Source organism: Pararge aegeria, chromosome 1 (genome assembly GCF_905163445.1).
Source record: "Pararge aegeria chromosome 1, ilParAegt1.1, whole genome shotgun sequence".
In the NCBI taxonomy this organism is placed as follows: Eukaryota; Metazoa; Arthropoda; class Insecta; order Lepidoptera; family Nymphalidae; genus Pararge; species Pararge aegeria.
Window position 1 is genome coordinate 7,421,352 of NC_053180.1, and position 9,143 is coordinate 7,430,494.

Consider the following 9,143-nt stretch of genomic DNA (forward strand, 5'->3'; position numbering starts at 1 on the left):
GCAGACGAAGTCGCGGGCAACAGCTAGTAATATTATAAATGTTTGATACGCTTAGGGATGTTTGATATGCTTTCACGCAACAACTACTTTACCGATTGAGGATATTTTTTATAAAAAAAAGACAATATTTTTTTCATGCTCATTTTATCATACCAAAACGATCGCGAAAGAAGTCGCGGACAACAGCTACCTAGTAGGAACTTATGAACAAAAGGAATAAATACTAAACTCTTAGTGCCCTACTTATAATAACTTCTATCACGTTACCCTCTAATGGCCTCAATTACAAGAGTTTTTTTTAATGTATTTTCAAATAAAAAAGAAAACGAGAAGTATTAACTTTTGAGATTTTAGTCTCTATACCTAGTAAGTTGGCTATGTTGACCGAACAACTAAATTATTGTTTTAGCATAATTTCCAAGAAGATTTAGCAGAATTCTCTTTTCGGGTTTGCAGCATTAAGTCAAGATTACCAATTACCATTTTACTATCAATTGGAAATATCAATTAAGTTTATTTAAGATTGTATTACTGCAATCCCAAGACCAATCCCAACTTTTATAGTAGTAGATCTTTTTTTGGCAGAGCTCGCACCTTCTAACGTAATGTTTATTTCTGCCGCATAGCTTGGGATAGTTGCAATGCTATGTTTTGGTCTCAAGGGCGTGGTGGCCGGCGTAATTACAGGTACATGAGGCCTCAGGCTTAGGCCTCACTATTGTCCACCACACCGCACTAGGCCAGCGTGGTGGAATGCGGCCTTGACCCCTTCTCTCCTTCTGGGAGGAGACCCATGCCCTGTCATTACAGGGTCATTTCAGGACGATATCATGAGGCCTCACATTGTTCATGGACACAGGGCGGCACGTTGCAGGACGTGATTCTTGCCCTGCGAAGTGTTGCTCAGTTTCTAGGCCAAGATTTTCTCTTTCCGTCATGTGGGCCATCTTTTTTGTCTGTCAATATAACGATTTAAAAAAAACAGCTGAGATAGGAGTTAATCATTAAATGGCTAGACGGATATTAATTGTCATCAAACAGCTAAACGGCTAAGCTAAGAACCATAGTAATTAATGACTCAAATGAATAAAAAAATACTTACGGACTGGCACGTTGTTGCTCCGGTTATTTAAAAGATATGTAGCGTCATTTTATAATGTAATTACTCACTACTTAATACACGTTTAATAATTTGTTTCACTACACAAAATCGTATGCATTTATTTGCAACTTATCACGATTTTTCAAGTTATAATAATAGTGTTCTTAAAATCTTATCATTGACGTTACTTCTTGGGAAAATATCGCCATTTGAATATTAGAGCAGGACTGGTACACGGATTAGGAATTCGTGTGAGAGAGGCAGAAGATAATAATGTTACTTGATGTGAAATACGGCGTAATGTTGCACGCTCCTTATTAATATTCGAAAATAAAGAATGTTGCCATCTGCCCCGAGGTAAGGGGAGTAAATTTTTGTGATAGAGTTGGTAATCTGTTGAATTATATCGATACTTTATTTAAAGTCACCAAACTTGCTTTATTATTACGTTTCAACGGGAGGACTTTTTATCAAATGGTTTCAGCTTCGTGATGCTTTTAACATATGAAGTTAGAGGGTTATTTATTAATATTTTTAAATGAATAAACACATTAAATAATGTGATAAAGTTGAAGGTAGCAGTAGTAATAAGCTGTTGTGTGAGAGAATAATACATATATATGAAATTTGCTTTTGCACATAAATTATGATAGTGGGTTTTACGGAATATATCATATCTTGACTATAAATAGGACCTAAAATCCCTAAGCACTTTAATTCATACAATCCTTTCTGCTATTGTAGCATTGAAGAATTAATAGCAGAGATGCGCTTTAACTGTGTCCCATAAAAACCATGTACGATAAGAAGTAGCCTATGTCACTCTCCGACCCAAAAACTATTTAAATGCAAAAAATCACAACAATACGCTTCTCAGTTGAATCGAAGGCCAACAACAAAATCCGTTTCATATTTATTTATTTATATTAGTAGATAAGTAGTAAGATAATGTAAATCAATATCAAATTTATTTTGACAAATCACCGCAATATATTTTATCGATAGTACCTTTTCCAACACTAGCTTCACCGTGCTCGATGGTAAGCGATAGTAGTGGTCGCGCCGCGGGCTGCGTGCGCGCCACCCTTTCATTTTCTAATTATATAACTGGCAACACCAGCCCGTGCGCGACCGTGCACTGTACTCAACTGATATTCGGAAGATATTTCCAATTTAGAATTTCATCATAGACAACACCGTCTTTCTAAGATTTTGGAAACGAATGTTCTTAATAAAAGGAAGGATCTCCATATTATTCATCTGCTGGATTTTTTTTAGTATATTTTTTTTTTCTCTAAATTGCACAACCAGAAAACGGCGTACATAAATACTTAATGCTGAAGCATTTCATAACAAGGGGGGTGTGGGTAAAAACAAAAACTTATGATAATAAAAAGTAATATTATAAAATATATTTATAAATATTTATAGATATTGCTATAAGATAAATAATAAATAAAATAAATAAATATACTACGACAATACACAAATCGCCATCTAGCCTCAAAGTAAGCGTAGCTTGTGTTATGGGTACTAAGATAACTAATGAATATTTTTATGAATATAATACACATAAATACGTTTAATACACAGATAAATTCTGCAGTTGTGGGAATCGAACCCTTGGACGCAGAAAGCAGGGTCGCTGCCCACTGCGCCAACTGGCTGTCAAAATAAAACAAATAGGCGTATTTATTAAAGATTTAAAAAATGTATAGTATATTTATATAAATATCATATAATTTCTAATAGCATTCTTCTAATGAGTTAATAATGAAAATGTCATCAACATCATTATTTTTTATCTTTAATTGGAAAACCAACAGTTGTATTTACTAAATAGTTAACAGATTGGTTGACTTAAAACTAGTAACAGGTTTCCACAGATAAGTTTTATATAAACAAGGGTACCTGATAGAACCCAGCAAAAATGCAGCAAACTATAACTAAATATTAAGTGTACCTAGCATGCAACAGTTTATCTACTAAGTTGCGACGTACACTATTCATATTATCAACCCATTAACGGCCCACTACACGGGTTTCCTCTCAGAATGAGAAGGGTTCAGGTCGTAGACAACCACGCTGGCTGGGATTGGTGGACTTCACACGCCCTTGAGAACGTTCTGGAAACTGTCAGGAATGCCTCATAATGTTTTCGTTCACAGTTTAAGCAAATAATATTTAAATTGCTTAATTTATTGAGCACATATTTGTAATGACTACGTTTTTGTGGCGCTTGCGAGACTCTAGGGCCATGGTGGCCAAAATTTTATTAAAATAGTGTCATAAAAATTGGTCCTTACGTCTGGTGTCCCAAGAGCTGGCGCTTATTTAGCCCAAAGGCTAAGTCTAGCTATACAAAGGGGCAATAGCGCCAGCATTTTGGGTACCATGCCCATAATTGAACAGTTAGACGGCTTATATTTATTATAAATATTAATTTTAGTTTGTAATTATTATTTCCATAGTTTCATTATTAAAATTAAAGGTAGCACATAGCTGTGAAGTTAGAGGTACCGGCCGCCGAACGAACTCGGTCCTCCCGAAAGGGAAGCTGAAGCCTCAAATTTTTATACGAACCGATGTTAATTATTTTATCTTATTTACATAAAAACAGAATTCGAGAATAGTAAATTTTGTGCAATATGTAGTAGGTATAAAATGCACTCCTTATAAGTATTTACAGCGGGCACATACATACCTACTAGGCTCGCGCACACGCCTAATCGGCTTCTACGCGACAATCGACATAGCACCAAAACGCTAAATCGCTTAGCGAGCTTCGCGTCTTTTGTCGCTAGGATTATTATACCATCTAAGCAGTGGCGTGCACTTCATACATGCACAAAAGCACTGCCTACCCTACAATGTATATATAACTCGTATAAGAGGAGGATTTCTACCGATTTATGCAATTTTCCTGCTTTATGCATACCCTGGTAGGAAACCCAGTGCACGCCACTGCATCCAAGAATATTTAACAGACACAATAAAATAAAAAAATAAATAAATATACTACGACAATACACACATCGCCATATAGCCCCAAAGTAAGCGTAGCTTGTGTTATTAAGATGACTGATGAATATTTTTATGAATAATATACATAAATACTTATAATATACAGATAAACACCCAGACACTGAAAAACACTTATGTTCATCACACAAACATGTTCCAGTTGTGGGAATCGAACCCACGGCCTTGGACTCAGAAAGCAGGGTCGCTGCCCACTGCGCCAGTCGGCCGTCACAATATTATAGTTTTGACATTTACAGTGATTATAATTTGACATGAATAATAATTGATTAGATATGTGTAATTTCAGTCAGTCTTATTTTTATTCTTATTTTAATAATGTCGATTGATTAAGCATAGCATTATAGTAAGTAGGAATTAGTGTACGAACATATATATTTTTTTGCTTGCCATCTAATGCGGATTGTTTGTCCCTATATTTTATCTATCAAAAATGTAAAACCAATCTGCAAATAAACGATTTGAATTTGAATTTGAATTTAAAAGGATGGTAACTAATCACGGCAGAAGCCCCTCTCCAGACCATACCAAAGAAAATTCATTAATTATAAATTAACAAATTGCTAAGGATTGAACACGGGACTTGAAACTTAAATCCACAGCGCTCAAAGCTGCGCTAGGGAGGTCGTCAAATTGCTATAACTATATCAAATCGTTATTTTTAGCTTAGTCTATAAAAAATGAGACTTAAACCTACAACTTTAGAATTACGAGTAGATCCGTCTCCTAGTCCTTTAAACTATTAATTTTTTAGTAGTATTCTAGTAACTAATTTATAAAATGTTCCACCCCCTCCTTATGCTAAACTTTTCTTCTTTCTAACGCAATCTTTTATCTCTCGATTGTAAAATGTTTCTCGCCGGCTGCTACTCGGTAGAAACTGCCATCCGAACCGGCAGTAGAGTCAGTACAAACAGACAGACTGGACGTTTCAAAAGTGCTTGTAAAGTAGGCCTAGTCGCTATAAATGAAGATTATAAGCGATTTTTCTTCATTTTACTGTAATCGCAAATATGATATCTGTGGTTCACTAACTTCATACTCTTTTAACTAAAAAAAAATTCTCACAAGAACCTAATTTACTCTGTGAAATAGCCCATGGCGGTCACTGTGGCCTGATCTAAGCGCTAATTTCTAACAATTTCGGTGTCATAGCGACACGCCATTAAAATGCCTCTGAAATGTATGACATTAGGACATGCCTTCCAAATAATCAACTGAACTGTCCATATCTTTCGAAGTTTTGTGGATTGTCCTAAATTAACGTCACACTAATCATCATTATCCAATCCCTTAGCCTCAAGTATATAGATACAAGGTGTAACGTTGCCTAGACGTTTTCTTTGCATGCCCTGCGAAGTGTAGAAAAAATAAAGAAACGAAATGGAAATACACATTAATGTACACCAAAAAAAAAAAACAAAAAAGTTAGTGTTTCTCTGTTTTTACACGATGGTTTTCCACTTACCATCAGGCGGGCCATCTGTTTGATCCATCAAATGTTAGTATAAAAAACCATGAAGAAAATTCAAAATTCAAAAAACAGTGAGAGTGTTTTAATAGTGTTATTTTTGACGAGTGTTCTAATTTTTATGAGTTTTCCCCATTTTGTATTTATATACCTACGTATATGTTTAACGTTAAAAATCGCCACAGCCCTGGGTGAAAAAATAAAACTAGCTAAGAAGAAAAATCACGACCTGATGACAACAGAAACTTTGCATGGTTAATAATTTTTAAGCATACAAGTTTTGTTGCCAAATAATTTTATATTCCAACAGCAAAAAGTTTACTCTCCTCTTCCTTCGATAGTTTGTGTGGACATTGTACACCCGCAGGCTTAGAGATGTTAAAAATTCACTAACAAGGACCAGTTCCTGTCCCTATACCTTTAGTATGAAATTCGCACTCTCGTGATCGTATCACACGAGTCGTTTTCGAATATAGTATTGCTTTACTTTATTTAGTTACCTGTGCGCCGCACTGCTTTCAAATTCAAAGTTCATTTATTTCTAGTAAGCCTACTTTATATTATACACTATTAAAACGCCAAATCTATTTATAGTGACCTCCGATTCGGAATGCAGGTTCTAACGAGAAAAAGCTATTAAGAAGCTAAGGAGTTACTATTTTCGAACATAATTTTATACTTTAACAATTATTGCAGAGCAGCCTGCTTCCAAGCATTCTTAATTTCAGCAATTGTGTAGAAAATGTATTAAATGCGTTATTACAATTAATTATTATTGATATAAATTAGTCTTTAGTCCAACTAACAAAGGCTCGGAGCCACACATTTAAAGGTGTTCTTCAATCTTTTTAAGTATCAAGACTTATATATATGAATATATACTATATCTTGCGAGAGATGAAAGCAGAGCAGCCTGCTTCCAAGCAGCCTTAATTTCAGCAATTGTGTAGAAAATGTATTTTATATGGTGTACCTACTGCTTTATTACAATCAATTATTATTGATATTAATTAGTCTTTAGTAAAACTAAAACTTTTTAAATATCAAGACATGAAGACAATATGTAAATAATTAAATAATAAATACTTATATTACGACAACACACACACATCTAGCCCCAAAGAAAGCGTAGCTTGTGTTATGGGTACTAAGATGACTGATAAATATTTTTATGAATAACATACATAAACAGTTGTGGGAATCGAATCCACGGCCGTTGACTCAGAAAGCAGGGCAGCCGCCCACTGCGCAATCCACCGTCATGATATGTAGATACAATTTACCAAAACAAAAATTTTTGACTGAGACATTAAAATAAAGTCGAGGCGCTCGATCGCACGGTTCGCACTAGGCGTGTCTGAAATTGAATGTTAAGTTTACGTCTTATAGCAAGTAGGTATGCGGTTTTTAAACTAATGATATCTTAACAACCAATAATCATAATATTACCATATGAGTCTTAGATAGCGTGGGTAAGACGGCGGGGAGCAGCAAGTCACAATCCATTGCCGGCCCTTAAAGGGCACGGGTATAAATAAAAACGGACCACTTACCTACCAAGGGGCACAGGTCAAGTACGGACAGGACAAGACTTCACATAACTTCACTTCACATAACTTTGACTATATAACGAGAACTCTTAAGACATCCAGATTTTCCAACAATCTTTTCCTTCACCGCTTAAGCAAGTGTTATAATTGATTAAAACTCTCATAACTTCGGAAATTTAGAGGTCCCACCGACCGAACTCAGTTGCTCGTCGGAGAAGACGAAGGCTCAAGCTAGTAAATAAATAAAATGTGTTAAATAGCTTTCCTCAAATCATGGTCATTCTAATAAAATACCAGAAAAGACTGATCGCGTGACAAAACAGAGGCACTTTCAAAGCACAGATTCCTATGGGAACCAAACCTAAAACCTGGCCCTTTCCGAATCGAAAGGATTACAGGAATGCACTAATATGTTGAGAACGATGCCGCGTATTACACCGTTATGTAACCTTTAAACTCGTAAGTTTTTTATTTTATAAATTAACTGTCGGATCTCTGACAAAAACTCCTATGATATAATACTCGTAAACCAGCTCCATAGATTGTCAAAATTGAGATAAATTATTTAATACCTATCAAAAGTTATTTTTTTTATTATACATCTTTTAAATTAATTAGTTTTATCAACTAATATTGTTTGCACCAAACAAATTAAGTTTACTTATAAAATAAATTTAAAACATTGAGACATGAATCCTATTAAATCATGCAGATCTGTATTTAAAAAGCATAAAATACTAACTTTACCTTCTTTATACATACATATACTTCCATACTTCCATAAATATTATACTTCCATATACTTATATTAGCATAAAGCATACATTATTATATATAGACAAATTATTATTGTTGGCAGCGACCCTGCTTTCTGAGTCCAAGGTCGTGGCTTCGATTCCCACAACTGGAAAATGTTTGTGTAATGAACATGAAGGTTTTTCAGTGTCTGGGTGTTTATCTGTATATTATAAGTATTTATGTATTATATTCATAAAAAAATATTCATCAGCTATCACAGTACCTATAACACAAGCTACGCTTACTTTGGGGCTAGATGGCGATGTGTGTATTGTCGTAGTATATTTATTTATTTATTCCAATATTGTAGATAGTAGTATAGGTCGAGAGGATCACTCGTTGACCACGCTTCACCCAACTCAAATAACACTTTACCTAATGACACATGACATCTCAATGTCGTGATTTGAGGTAACTTGACGTCGTTTCTTTATCGCATCGTAAATCGCATGTATATATATGAATATATAGAAATTTCGTCAAAACCTGACTTTAACCTGCATCCTAATTCTTTTTAATTGTCTTTCCCATTTCAACATGGATGGTATGAGAACCTTGACTAACTTTGGAAATACCTCAAGCTGCGAGTGATGTTCAGGTTCTGCCTGCCGATTCCGAAATATTTATATGCAATTAAAATTTATATGAGTATATTCAAATTTCCTCAAAGTTTAGGTTAAAAACCTTAAAAAACTGTATATGTATAATTAAATCAACTAAAGTGTATTAGTATAAGTGGAATGATACGCTTCGGTGCAACAAACAACCACCGTCAGTTGCAATTAGGAGTTTTTAGGCTATCATTTCGTTGGGCTAGGTTAACATTTGTTAATATGCGCTCTTTGAAAACGGGTCGTGACTTCCCCGGATTCACGACTTTTGGATTTGAGTTTGACTTAGCGATGGGTGGATATGGCGCCGAAAGTTTTAGCCGTAACAAATTATACGCTGAGCACATCAAAGGAATGCACATTTAACTGCATTTGGGGAAATCTTTTTTAAAACATGCTTGGAAATTTGAGCATTATTTTAACAACCTTCTTCTAGATAAATCGAAATTATAGTACTGCCCAAAACATGCGAGCATCGGCCAGCAAAAGTTTTATGAAAATCTATATGTGTCTTGGTTCAGTGTCCAATTAAATTACATAGATAGTAAAGTAATACATATCTGTTGAAT